Source organism: Neolamprologus multifasciatus, chromosome 6 (genome assembly GCF_963576455.1).
Source record: "Neolamprologus multifasciatus chromosome 6, fNeoMul1.2, whole genome shotgun sequence".
Classification (NCBI taxonomy): Eukaryota; Metazoa; Chordata; class Actinopteri; order Cichliformes; family Cichlidae; genus Neolamprologus; species Neolamprologus multifasciatus.
In genome coordinates, this window is record NC_140444.1 from 2698187 (window position 1) to 2712954 (window position 14768).

A 14768-nucleotide genomic window follows, 5' to 3' on the forward strand; every position below is an offset into this window, starting at 1 on the left:
CTGTATGTATTATTGTAGGGTCGACCTTACAATATAAAGCGCCTTGAGGCGACTGTTGTTGTGATTTGGCGCTGTATAAATAAGACTGAATTGAAATAGAATAGGTATTGTTTATTAATTTTTTAACTTTCAATGTTTATTCTTTCTTTTTACTTGCATGTAACCATGTAACCAAATCAAGTTTTCTTGAACGCCACAGGTCACTAGAATGTTTAGTGACCAGTAATCTTCTCCCTCGCCTACAGATTTCATATTTTCATGCACAGATATATGTTTTTAGATGTTACCCTCACAGTACCTTAACATTGGAAAAAGCAGAAAAAGTGAAATATTTAGTGACTGAAAACTGTATTTTCTTTATTGAAAATAAAAACTTAAAATGACCCTTCACAAGTGAAGAAACCTCCTTAAAAAGTATGCACTAACTCTGAAAGTCTGCGTGCATGCCTCAGAGCTGTTAATAGCATATGGATGTTTTCTACATCTGATCCAGCGGTGCTACTCTAGACAGCAGTAAAGCAAGGCTGTTGACACTGCAGCTAATGCGCCGTGATTGTCGGATGCTGGCTTCAAGAGCCGTGACACGGGGAGCTCGGTCGATCAAAGCGTCGTCCAAGGGATACATGGTAATTCACATGGTAATGACAGGGTTGAGGTAAATTTGTTTAGACGTCAGCAGATGTGGCAGATACTGTATCTCCAGATGTCTTCATCTTTCCCTAGTGTGTCTTTTCAAGGATGACAATATACACAGATGGGACCTGCCAAAAAGCAGGAAGCGATTTCTTTTTCTAGAAAGGTATTTCAGGTTCGTAAAACTCCTGGGCATCTCTTTCAGGGCATTGCCCGAGATAGAACAAAGGCAAGCCTGTGACAAACGTGAACAACAGTGCAGGACAATTTGATTTGCCCACATTTTTGGTCTGAGCAATTGATAATGCATGATTTCACAGCTGTTCGTGACATGAGCCTCAGTCGTGAAACGGCTTCAATTCAGTCGCTACAGAGCCGTGGTTTGATTGTGATTCCACACAGTTCTACTTCATAAATCCTCAATATTGCTCTTGTTCTGTTATTCAGTCTCATAACCGAGTGTTCATCAATTACCTGCAGCCATAGCGGAAAAGAAAACCGAGCAGCAGCACGAAGCATTGTTCTCTGAAGTTCTTTTTTATAAACACTTGACACAAAGTGACAATAACATAGAAATAATATATTAAGTCAACTGTTTCCTAATGACTCACTACATATTATATACGCATGACTTATACACTCGTGCAGCATAACATGCAGCTGTTCAATTAAATTTCATGTCTATCATGCTAAAATGACAACATCGGTGCGATTCCATGGCAAACGCATCTGTTGCACACTGCACTCCTACACAGCTGCTCAAATGTTGTGTAGCGTTATTGCGCAGACGTCAAATTGTGATAGCATGGAAACATTACTGGATCAGGATCATCCAGACACTATAAACTGTCAACACGCTTAGTTGGTATGGTTTTACATACGCTCGGATTGGCCCATTAATTACTGTTATCTCTGAAACACCCATCTTCCTATTGATTGTTATATCAAATGTGTTTAAATTAAGTTTATAAGTGTAAATAAATAGCAACCTTTGATTTTTAAAGTGCTCCAGAACATGTATACTAATAAAGACGTGATAATTTGCGGCATTTCTCAACCCAAATATTAAGTCAAAACAATAAAGCCAAAAAATACACTTCCTCTCACTGCCACTTGAGGTGAGCTCCAAAAGTGATTCAGCCCCCATAGACTCTCATGTTAAAACTAGAGATGGACCGATCCGATATTAGGTATCGGTATTGGTCCGATACTGACCTAAATTATTGGATTGGATATCGGAGGCAAATAAAAAAATGTAATCCGATCCATTAAATATCACTAAAGCGCTTCACAAAACTTGCGACATGGTGCAACTTAGCTCATAACCTTAGCACGTCGGAGCAGAATGCATCACGTGATATTGTGGCTGTAGCGTGTGAGACCTGTCAGCGGTCTGGTTGAGCATTTGGAGCCTCGCTACCAACCTGGCATTTCATCCCCGAGAAAGTTATCGCAGAGAGAAGTAAAGCAAGTGTGTAAGTTCATCTCTGAATGTTTTTAAGGCATTTCCACATTAAGCTTATGACTGCTTCTCATTCGCTCTTGCTGCTACTTCAATCATGAAACTGATCAATGATCAGCTGATCAGCTTTTCTGTCGCGAGTCCGTCTCTCTTCTTAGTTTTTGGATCACTTTGCACCAGAAAGAGGAAATCAGCGGCTGAACAACAGCAGCACGTTTAACCTTGATAAGCTGTTGTTAGAATTTATTTAATATTACTTTCTACACCAGGATCTTTTTCTACGCAGCTGACGGCTGTAACTGTGCAGGGGCGGATCTAGCAAAGTTTAGCCAGGGGGGCCGATAGGGCATGAACAGGGAAAAGGGGGCACAAAGACATACTTTTCTTTCTTATTTTCATTTAAAATGTCGAGCTTTTAATAAATAATTATCTGAATCTTACATGTATAGAAGTCCATTACTGAATATAGTGACTATCAAGTCTAATATATACCCTAGTGAGCTATAGTATGTTTTCCTTTGGGAAGATACCACCTGTGCAGTCTGCAATTATGTTGAAGAAAGATGTTGAATCTATTTAATTATTGTAGAAAAAAGAACTGATTTCTGTGCATTTTTTTTTACAAGTGCATTAAATTAAAGTTGATTATGTCGATTAAGCATCATGAGGAAGAGGGTGGTTCCCTTTTTTTTTGCTGGGAGTTTGCAACCCTATTAGTTAGGTTGTTTAATATTTCTGCTAAGTACTCTTTAAAATACCAGAATAGGAAGGATAGTGCAGGTTTAAGTTCATTAGATTAGTTTTATTGATTAAAAAATATATTATATCAGATACATATCGGTATCGGCAGATATCCAAGTTTATGATATCGGTATCGGACACAAAAGTGGTATCGTACCATCTCTAATTAAAACTGTCCAACCTTCCATTATTAAAAAACCTTTGTACACTATAGTACAAATAGTTTTTCATATGATAGTTTCAAGCTGCATAGCATCTATAGGGTGGGTACATTCTTATACAGTATAATGGATCTATTTGGATACTTGAGTTTGGGGTGCAGATGTTTTGGTCATGTTTGGCGTCTGCCAGGCTTCACCTCAGCTAATATCAGAGGCTGAACTACTCATCTCCGTTTGCGATGCTTTCTGGAGCATTTTAATGAAATGCCATGTGGTGCAGGCCATCCAAGAAGTCTGTGCTTTAGTTTTAGTAGCATTTGCTAACTATGTTTGCTAGCATTCACTGACAACTTAGCACTCCACCACTTGTCCAAATATGGTCACTTCTGGTTCTGAGAAAAATGACTTCATCGCAGCGGCCCTAACTTGTGGCTATATCCTTCCACAGACATAAAGTCAATGAGAGTTCATTGCTAAAAGATAAATCTGTAAATAACCAAGAAGAAAGGAGTGCAGAAAACACAGCCTGAGGTTTGAGGTGTCAATTCTCCTTTGCAGAACATCTGACAGCATAAGCTCACAAAGCATGTTACCTCCAGCAAGATGGTAAACCAAGTAAAACACTGAAACTGTCAGGTGATTCTCTCTCAGCAGTCAAGAGCATCCTGACATTCAGCTGTGCTGAATCTCTGCGATCTGGAGGGAATTTCTATTACAGCTGTAAGACTATCATCCTCTCCACAAACACCGTCTCTGCTTTACCTTTTTACATCAGCAAAACATCATAATTACAGGCTCCGAGTGCGTACTCTGTGCACTTTCTCATTTTTAATTAAAATTCATTGTACTGATTTGCGGTGCTAATGTAGTATTATGCACTTCCACTAAACACAGGTGTTAACTGGGCTAATAGATGCTGAAAGAATTGTTTAAATGGCATGTGTGTGATGAATTTACCGTCACGTTTCATAAATCTTAATTATTAGGAACCGCAAAGTCCGTTTACTGTAACTTTTTTAATCATGTTGAGAGATATAAAATATTCCAACATGATTTTAGCATTTTATTCTCTAGTTTTTGATAAGGTTTGTTTATTCATCTAGAGATTACACTCGGGTATACATGGACACTCACACCAGCCCTTAGGAACCTTGGCGGCTTCTATAGAAAAGAAACACTGTGTGAGCTTTAGCATCAAAGGAGATAAGAGAAAAACAAGAAAAATGCATTTCAACATATATATAGCAGTGGCCTTTGTAGCAGGAAAACACATTGATCATAATGAACAGCACTGCGATATGGACTCATTATAAGATTTGTCAATTGCAATGTTAGATCACCTCTGCACGCACAGCCAGGAAGAGGGCGGGCTTTTGTAAAGGCAAAGAAAAGGGAAAAAGGATCAGTTTGTTGTCGCCTTTAAAGAGAAACTGTTCGCTATGCACCATTTCAATTTCAAGAGCATGAGTGGGCAACACAAGGTCTCCTCTGAAGCTGGATTCTGCTATGAATGCAGACAGGAAAAAAAAACAGCTGCTTATCAAATGCAACCGGCGTGCATTTAAAAACCAAAGCCTCTTCCATCCATCGCCTGTTTCTCCAGCTATCCCTACCGCCCTGTCTCCATGTTATATCAGGCTCGGTCAATTAACTTGACCGGCCGTCTCATCTGCTTCTCTCAGTCGATGCGCTTTGCTCTTAGAAAACACCTTTTTCATCTTTCAGACACATTCCTGTGGTTTACAGATTGCCAGGGATTCAATTTGAGCCACAGAAATGTCCCGTGCAATTCTCAAGCTGATCAGCGAGTGAGATGGGACCGCAGCCTCTTGGCTGCCTTGCAATAGCTGCAAGAATCACCCTTGTCAATCGGAATTGCTATGTTGGGGAAAAGGTTTCAAAGGAAGTGCGTAATATATAAACACCACGACCACAGATTGAATGTTTGTGCCAGAGAGCAAATCTGCACTTGGGGGGTATCTGCTAAATCTCTAAAGCTGAACTTTTTCAGATATCCCAAAGTAATTTAAACTCCTTGCTCCTGCTTAATACACTCTGTGTGCTGCATAAATTACATTTGCTTCAACAACTTCCACAAATGTCCAGACAAAATCTGATCTGTAAGTGCGCTCCACCTCACAGCTCAGCCTTTAAGCCGCGCTTCAATGCTCGCCTAATAGGGTGCAGAGCTCTTCTTTCCCGTACACCCATCACTTCCATCACCGTCATTCACATCAAAGTGTCAATCACATCACGGGGGCAGTGGGGCAGCTGCAGTACTGTCGCCAGCAGCAGCAGAAAAGTGAGTGCACTGATGAGGAATGGCATTGTGTTAAAAAACTACATGTGCTGTATCACAAAGGCGCATATAGAGGCATTTGCAACAAGTCAAGGCCAAGGCTTGCAGGTTTTGGGTTTAATAACGGGTTTCATTATGACAAGGCTAACAAATCTTTAATGAAATCTTTTATTGCTCTAAAATCTCACACTCTATGGCAACCCAGCTGAACTGAACCAGTTATTTCTGAAATATCAGGAAATGATGAAGTAAGTGAACATACAGAGACATACTCAGACATTCAAGTCATTCCCACTCAAGGCCATTCTTTTTCCTGAGCTAATACGTAACGTTGCTGGGACTCATTAATTACGTTGTCCTCACACTTTTACACTACTTTACCCTTTCATTTGGCTGATAAATACACACTTAAGCTGAAACATAAATCAGTTAAAAAGATCGTGTAAAGACAAAAAACAAATCGACAGTTTGGTCCATTAAGTTGGAAACAATGATTTTAATTGAGTTAGCCTACACTGTAGGAGTCAAATGAACTGACTTTAGGATTAGAAGCAGAGGGAAATATTGCTCTTACATACGTTTACAGGATTTAGTTTAAAACATCAATGCCAGTGAGCTAAAGCAAAGAGCCAATCCACTTAGCACAGTAGGGAGACCGGGGATAGTTGTAACGTGGGTCAGTTGTAACACTTCCAATTTCTCCAATCAGGGCTAAGTTTCAAATGATGTGACTCATCCTGTGCATGCCCAACTCAGTTCTGCTATCACATGTGAAAAATCAGCACATTTTGTCAAACACAGACAATTTAACACAAAAAAAAGTAAATTTGTATGCCAAAAAGTAAGTTTTTCTACTTTATTTCAATTTCTAATAGCATTATCTGCTTTGCAGTTAAACTCATCAAACTTAAATTATGTTATTTGTATGTCTATGGGGATATATTCTGTGTAGGTCTTTAGTGCTAATGTTTTAGCCGTTGGCTGTAATGTTAGCTAGTTCATGGCTATAGGAGTCTGGGTCAGTTGTAACAGCAACAGTCTGGGTTAGTTGTGACAATAATGCAGATGTTACAACTTACCACACTATTACTTTAACTTATATTAAACAAGTTGGGGCAACGACATCAGCAGAGAGAGGTTCACTGGTCACCTTTGTATATGCGGTTAATGCCATTGGCAACACAATTCCTCCACTGTTTGTGTTCCCACACATACATGATGCAGACCACTGTGTCAGAGATGGACCAGTAGGAAGTACTGGTAGTGGAAATAAATCAGGATGGGTGCAAGAAACAGATGTCCTCATCTTTCTGAAGCACTTTGCAAACCACACCAAGGAAAGCCATGATAAAAAGTAATGGAATTGCGATGCTGGTGAACAACTACATTTTTTCAGTTTCATTGTTATGTTCAAAAGTTGGTGCAAGAGTTGTAGGTTATAATGCCCACTGAGGCAATGAGGCCAAACTCAAGGAAGACCAACCAAAATGAATGAAATATTCAGTTGCAGAAAATTCCATAATTTGTCTTTTTTGGGGGATTGGAATATGTTCAAAAGCTAGATTTCTGCACTCTGTCACACACACACACACACACACACACACACACACACACACACACACACACACACACACACAGCTACATAAATGGCTCTAAGTGCATTCATGTGTTGAATAAACAAAGATTACATGTTAATGTTTTGTCAGTACCCTTATTTCATTGTGTTACATTTCACCCCAGGATATGTTACAACTAACCCAGACTATGGGGTTAATTGTAACATTTCACTCTTTGTGTTTGAGACCATACCATGCAATGGGTAATTGTGCTGCAGAGAAAATAGCTGCACTATTTAATAGCAGAGACATGTAAATACTTTGCATTACATTTTGAATCTACTACCTTAAAAGAGCTCAAATTTACAGACAGAAATGTCAAAAATGTTACAACTATCCCCGGTCTCCCCTACAGACTATAGGCTTGTCACAGAGCGAAAGAGCTAGCTTGCGGTATGCTAACCTTCCCGCTAAGTTGAGAAGGATCTGGCTGCAGCCACTGTGGAGATCCACAGTAGGTGGAAACACGTGATACAGTGGAAACCGCGAAAGTGGATCGTAAAGGCTGGGACAGAGTCATTCATATAGATGTCGCATGGCTGAGAGCATGGGTTCGAATCCGACCCGTGGCCTTTTGCTGCATGTGCTACCCACTCCCACAGCTTTCCTGTCACTCTTCACTCTGCCATTTCAAATAATGCCTTAAAACGGCCAAAATACCCAACATGGAACCCTAACCATCCAATTTGTTCCTCTCCCAACAAGAAAGCTTTAAAACATCAATGCCAGTGAGCTAAAACAAAGAGCCAATCCACTTAACACTAGGGATGGGTACCGGTGTCCGGTGCCATGATGGCACCGGTTCTGACATAAACGGTAGTAACCAGACCGAAAAGCAGCGCACATTTCGGTGCTTTATTTCGGTGCTTTTTTTTCCTGAGCTGTGATACACTTTGAATTCTAGCCAATCATTTTACGTTTCTGAGGATAGTAGGCGGGTCCAGGTACGTACGTTCTTTTAGAGCAGAGCTACAGATTAAAAACGCCCAAGGCGAAGCGGTCAAAGTCTGGCTGTACTTCACAGCAAAAGATGCAAACTCAGCAGCCTGCAACAAGTGCTTTAAGCTGATACTGTGGAAAAGGAGGTAACACCTCAAATCCGATGAAACACCTGGCGACGCATAGCGGGGTTTTTTTTAAAGCCGAGAAATGCGCCGTATTTAATAGCTTGCTGCGAGACCTCACACCGTGCACATCTACTGCGTGTGTAGCCGTAGCCCTGCCAGTGAAGCAGAAATGATGATGATGATGGCAGCAGCAGCCGTTCTTCTCTGCGTGAGTAGCTTAATGTTGTTCGTGTGTAATTTACGTTGAGTAGGCTAACCACGTTATTACATTAATGTATGTAAGGTGAACTAGCAAACATCATCATAGCTACATGCGGCTGTCTTCTTGTTTGATGGCAGATACTCCCTTCACCCTGGCCAAAAAGGCTAAAATGACCAAAGAAAAAGTGGAAAACAGTTAAACATGAGAGGTTTTTGGACAAAGTTTGTTTTTTCCATTGTTTAAGCTGCTTCCAGCCAAGAATGATACCATATATGCCCTATAGCTGCAGAAAAGGCTAACATTGTTATCTTTTTACAAAAAAACAGCTGAACATGAGAGGTTTTTGGACCAATTTTGTGTTCTCCATTCCTTAAGCACCGGTTTGAGCACTGTTTAAGCACCGGCACCGTTTTAAAAGTACCGGTTTGGCACCGGTATCGGATAAAACCTAAACGATACCCATCCCTACTTAGCACAGTACAGACTATAGGCTTGTCACAGAGCGAAAGAGCTAGCTTGCGGTATGCTAACCTTCCCGCTAAGTTGAGAAGGATCTGGCTGCAGCCACTGTGGAGATCCACAGTAGGTGGAAACACGTGATACAGTGGAAACCGCGAAAGTGGGATCGTAAAGGCTGGGACAGAGTCATTCATATAGATGTCGCGTGGCTGAGAGCGGCTGGCCCGCTTATTGCGCTAGCTTACGTGGTTGCAGTGCTACCGGGATTTAAAAATAGTTACGCATGCCTGCTCGACCAGCTTTAAAGGGTTAAAAACCATCAATATTTGTAATATTTTTAATGTCTTTCTTTCATTATTCAATGTCACTGTATCGCTCGCTTTCTTTTTTAAGTTAATTTTCTATTTTTTTCTCCCTTTTAATCTTTATCTCGATCTTATTTGTTTAATTATACATGCTCTCCCACTTTATTATTATTTTGCACTACAAATGTACAATGCCTCCTCCATGTATTATGTTTGTTGTCATTGTTCCTTTTGAAATAAAGCTGGAGGGGAAAAAAGCATACTGTGGAGCTCCACAGTGGCTGCAGCCAGGTGCTCTTGCGTAAGGTTGTGGTGACTTTGGGAAGGCGCGCTACACTTCTGGGAATTGTGAGTTTGAGGTGATGTCACATTATTTTAGCAGGAATCTTCCACTAATGCACAGATGCTTTTGATGCTCTTAGTTTTTTCAGCTTATTGTAGAGAGTAGCTTACAGATTACTTTGGATTTTTAGTCTTTAAAGACTTTAACGTTCATCTTAACTCGATACTGTGGCTTAAATCGATGCATTTCTACTGTTTCCTTGCTTGCCATTAAAGACAATTATGCAATGGGTCAATTAAAAAAAAACCCCAGAGCATTTTAATGCATGAATCAATTGATAATTTCACTGTCAATATAAAAGGAAGAAACTGAACAATCAGCTACCTGTATGAGATCCTCAGTACTCTGTGCTGTGTATAAATTTACCCACTTTCTGCAAAGTCAGAGGGTCGCAAATTGAGTGTGAACCGTACATGGTTCAAAACTAAAGGATTGTAGGAGTAATACTCTCAGGATCTCCTGAGAGAACTTATTAAATAAAGTGTCTGTTCATAAGAGCCTCGCAAGCTTGGCTGACAGTGTCCCAACATCCCGCGTTATCTACAAAATGTATATATTTTGTGAAGAGGGAGCTTGCCTGCAGGAAGACAGAGTCCTCAAGAGACTGAGTTTACACCATATGACTTCAGACTGAAAGAAATAAGGACTTATTTGTGTGGGGCTCACTTGGGATTTTGCTCGTAGAAAGACAGAGGGACTGGGAACCTAGTTTGTTTATAAGCATGTGCAGCTTGTTCAGCGGAGCGTGACAACGTCCCCCCTTCCTGATCACTCCCAGGCACGTACCCGAAGGATCGCTTAGCCCACACGGCAGCTTCGGTTGTTGTTTCGATGTGTCTTTCATGCTTCCTCTCAGCAAGATGTGCTAAGTAACAGGTCTGAAAGCACACAGATTAGACTCCACTCGCATTAAATTTGGATGCTCACAACCTGATTTGGAAGCTCACACTGTAATTGCAGCATTACGCAGGAAGAGTCTGGCCAAGGCACCGGGTGCATGTGAGTAAAATAAACAGAAAGAAACAGACATGGATACAGATTACGGAGAATAAAAGCACATGAAACAGAGAACTGGCTGTGTACAAATATCAAATGTGACTTAACTTAAAAAGATGTCATATTAAAGGGTAAGTCGCTCATGGACACACTCATGACTCGAGTGTGTAGGATGATGTAAACCTATCATGTATAATGTATAGCTAGTAATTCGAGGCATGTATTTATTGGACTTGATTTTTACCCAAATATTTTATAATAAGGAAACCAGTTAAAACTAATAATTAAATTATTCCTGACCTGCTGTCCAACTACACCAAGCGGTGCACGACTAAAACCCAAAGATTATGGACCTCTCTCATCCCAACAATGGACTCTTCTCATTGTTGAGGTCTGGGAAGCGCTTCCGTCATTTAATGGTCGGGCATTGCACAGCAATAAGCATTTCACCACATGTCGTACTGTGTACGGTTGTGTATGTGACAAATAAAATGTGAATTTGATTTGATTTGAACAGCGATGCGATCGATATTAATTAATTTCCGATCTATGGGTATCAACATTTACAGCGACTAGTAAACCAAAAAAGAGAAGGCATCAGAGAAACGCCGTTCAATTCTGCTATGCGAGCTGCTGTTGCATCATTTACCACCAGAGGGCACTCTCTAACTCTCTGTTAGCAACAACAACTAGCTGATCTGAGCAGGCTCAAGCAAAAGGTAAATGAGTAAATAAATAAATATACCTGACAAAATTTAGGAAAAACAGTGCATATTAAGTATCTGGAAGAAAACTAAACACATCAGACAATATATCGGAATATCTCATTTGTAAATCATCAAAGATTAGCATTGGTTTTAAAATCCTGTATCAGGTTCTACTAATAATCAGTGTTGGTCAAGTTACTTGAAAAAAGTAATCAGTAACTAATTACTGATTACTTCCCCCAAAAAGTAATCCCGTTACTTTACTGATTACTTATTTTCGAAAGTGATTAATTACTTAGTTACTTTTTAAAAACACGATTTACAACCTGAATAGGTGATAAAGTGATAGATCTTTCAGCCCAATTCTACTTTTTCTGCATAATCATCATACAAAATGTAATCAAATGGAAAAGTCTCTTTTTAAAACTTGTTTTATTAGTTTTAATCTTTTAACTTTATGCATCAAGCAAACATTAAATTATCTGCAACATTCTCTGACTGGAAGAAATTAGTTTAACATTTAAACCTATTTTCTGCACATTCCAGCACATAAAATAAAATATTTTTTGTGTTTACACTCAGTCTTTCAAATAGATGCAAGTAAAACACAGCAGAAAATAAATAAAGTCAAAGACTAGCGGTCCTGTTGCTCTATTTTCACCTGTAAAGCAGGAGTGGGGTAGGCGGAGGTTTACCCTGGTGCAGGTGTGCAGCGGTCAGTGGAAGAATCCGCGAGTTTCTCTGTGAGTTTCCCATTACGTCGTAGCTACTCGGTGCTTGTTTGGAAGTTTAGGGGTTTTTTCGCTGTAAAAAGAAGTTTTCTTCCCACGCACAACGGACACTAATGTTTTTGTCACTTTTTATGGAATCAAACTCAAAGTAAGGTCAGTACTTCCACGCTTTAAACGCTGCACGCTCATACTCTCTCTGCACTCGATATATGATCCATTGTTGATCTGCACACAGCTGTTGTCACGAACGTCGCACTCGCTTACGTCACTGTCATGAGACATTCTCGCAAAAAAATCACGGTTTTAGTAACACAGTAACGCAGCGTTCCTACGGGAAAGTAACGGTAATCTAATTACCGTTTTTGCAATAGTAATCCCTTACTTTACTCGTTACTTGAAAAAAGTAATCAGATTACAGTGACGCGCTACTGCCCATCTCTGCTAATAATCATCTGGATTTTGTTAAAACATCTGTGACTTTATTTGCTCCAAAAACACATTAACGTACAGAATACAAGTTCTCAAACTACAGCTCACAAACTGTACTTTTATATTTCCTGATGAAAAAAATCAATTTCCACAAGTTTTATACATTTTTCTTGTCAACAAACAGAATAAAGGCATTTGTAGGTTAATTACTTGGTGAACCTTAAAGTGACTATTTGGAAGACGCGCTGTTATACCTGTGAAACAGTTGAGCCACTGCCTTGACTTCACTGTCAGGAAGAAGCCAAGAAAACATCTATAAAAACTGCATTTTTAACAGAGTTACATAAGAAATTGATTGAAGTTTTTTAAGGCATCTGAAGATCCAGCGTGTACACCTGAAAACATGTTAGTAAGAAGAAGAATGGAAACTAGAGACATGACAGTGAGAAATGGTGGAAATAAGCTTTAAAAACATTCAGTTTAATTAACGAAAGCACAAACGTAAAGTTTCTTACATCCCTTCTTCAGGATTCTTTTAAGCAACGTTTGTTTCATTGTAGCTCTTTTCCTGTTTTAGGATCCATACTTGTGATTTTTCACTTGGTGATTAAAAGTGGAGGGTTGTCACATTTAAAAAAACAAACATTTACCTTGAAAGAAATGTGACAATAACTCACTCTTGTTGAGTAATATGTCTAAAGTGACTGTTGTAGTTTATTTCTGTTGTATTAAATGTTGTTGTTCTAAGAAGGGTATTCATCTCCTTCGTCTTCCTCCCTTTGGGGGGTCATCACAGCAGATCACCTGCCTTCATCTCACCCTGCCCGTAGCACACTGGGCTACTTTCTTACCCGACTGTTCCGCTTCTTCTTTGCTAATCTCTTACCTTGAATGCTTTTCTGTACTTCCTCGTTTCACCACTAAGTCTCCTTTTCCTCCTTCCTCTGTCAGGACACCAAACACCTTCTCAGTTTTCCTCGGTACTTCAGCTGTACTGTCACAGCTATCTGGTATCTCCCCCTCCACCCAAATCTTTCTTCAGCTTCCACCACTTAATTCTTGTGTCTGCCTTCACTTAACTTCACTCGCTTAATCTTCTTGATTTCCAAAGTCATTCTGCAGATTACCATCCAATGCTGCTAAGCTACATTCTGACACCACTGTGCAGTATAATATCTCTTTCAGCTTGCACCTTCTGCATAAGATGTAATCCACTCGGGTGCATGTTTCTGCACTCTTATATGCCACCCAATGTTCCTCTTCTTCTTAAAAAATATCTTTACATTACTTTTTGCAAAAACCACCACTATCCTCCATTCTTCTACTCTCTACACCATACCTACCCAACAGCTCCTCGCCGCCTCTGTTCGCCTCACCTACACGTCCACTCAAGTCTGCTCCAAACACAGAAACAGTCACCATAGTGTCCCAGGTCAACTTTGGCACAGAAACACACATGTTTACAGTTTTCCGCAAAAATTGCTCTGCGGCTAATTTCCCCTTCATAACAGCTGTGATCTTTTTCTGAATTTATCAATTTGTCAAGGCTCAAAGTCAGGAGCACAGAGCGATGCTGCTGGAAGCTGTTTGATACGGTTTGATTGGATTCAAGTCACTGAACAGTACTTTTTTACCATATTTGCATTGTTTACTCTGTTGCTGCACAGTTAGTAGGTATGTGTAATTAGCAGGTAATAGCTACTACTAGTGCTGGGCCATATCATACCGTTCACGGTAATACCGGTATAATGTTGGGCAACGATAAGAAAATGAAATATGACGATAGAATATGGGTAAAACACGCATGCGCAGTGCCTTTGTTTACATACGCACATGGAAGGAAAAAGCATGGCGGCGACGCAGAATGAGAAGAGCGAAAGCGGATCATTGAATGAAACAGATGAACCAGAACTGGTTTGTTAAAATGCTGCAACTTCACTGGTGTGGAACTGGTTTAGCTTTCGTCCGTCAGATATACAACAAAGCACTATTTTTGGTAGCGCATGCTAGCGGGCCGTCGTTATTACCGTGTTGTTTGGAAAACACGGCTCACTTAAAATCAATCCTTTGATTTTTCTGAAAGTCGACAGAGCCCCTTATAATCCCGTGTGCCTTATGTATGAACTCTGGTTGTGTTTACTGACCTCGAAACGATTTTATGTACACGGCGCTCGAAAATCTGTCAAATGTTTTAGTACGACTTTGCTAAGCTACGAAGCTGCACCGCTTGATGGATTGTCGGAGCATTACGGCTGTCGTAGGCGGAGCCTCGCGGAGTGATACGTACTGTGCTTCAACATAATATTACCGTATTGTGTGTGTATAACCTCTTTTTAAGTTTTGTGGATATTTTACATGGTTATGCTGAGGATATGTCGGCCAGTTTCCACTGGAAATGTCTTTTGGTTAAACTGTCAGCAAGAAATTTGCATTTGCACTGTTACATTTTTATACAACTTTAATGCAGATAAAAAACAGCTGCTTGTTTAAGTGAAAATACATTGATGGGGTTTTTGCACTAATAAAGTTGTGGAGTCGTAAAGTATTTTGTCTCGTGTCAATTATATCGTCAGTTATATTGTTATTGCAAATTTTCAAATGTATATCATGATAAATA

At 39.9% G+C, this 14768-nt stretch overlaps 1 protein-coding gene across 6 annotated transcripts in view; it reads right to left on the reverse strand.

The window, feature by feature from the left end:
- Window positions 1–14768, reverse strand: part of sorcs1 (sortilin-related VPS10 domain containing receptor 1) — a 222227-nt gene that overhangs the window by 197526 nt on the left and 9933 nt on the right. The gene's annotated exons all lie outside the window — the stretch shown is intronic.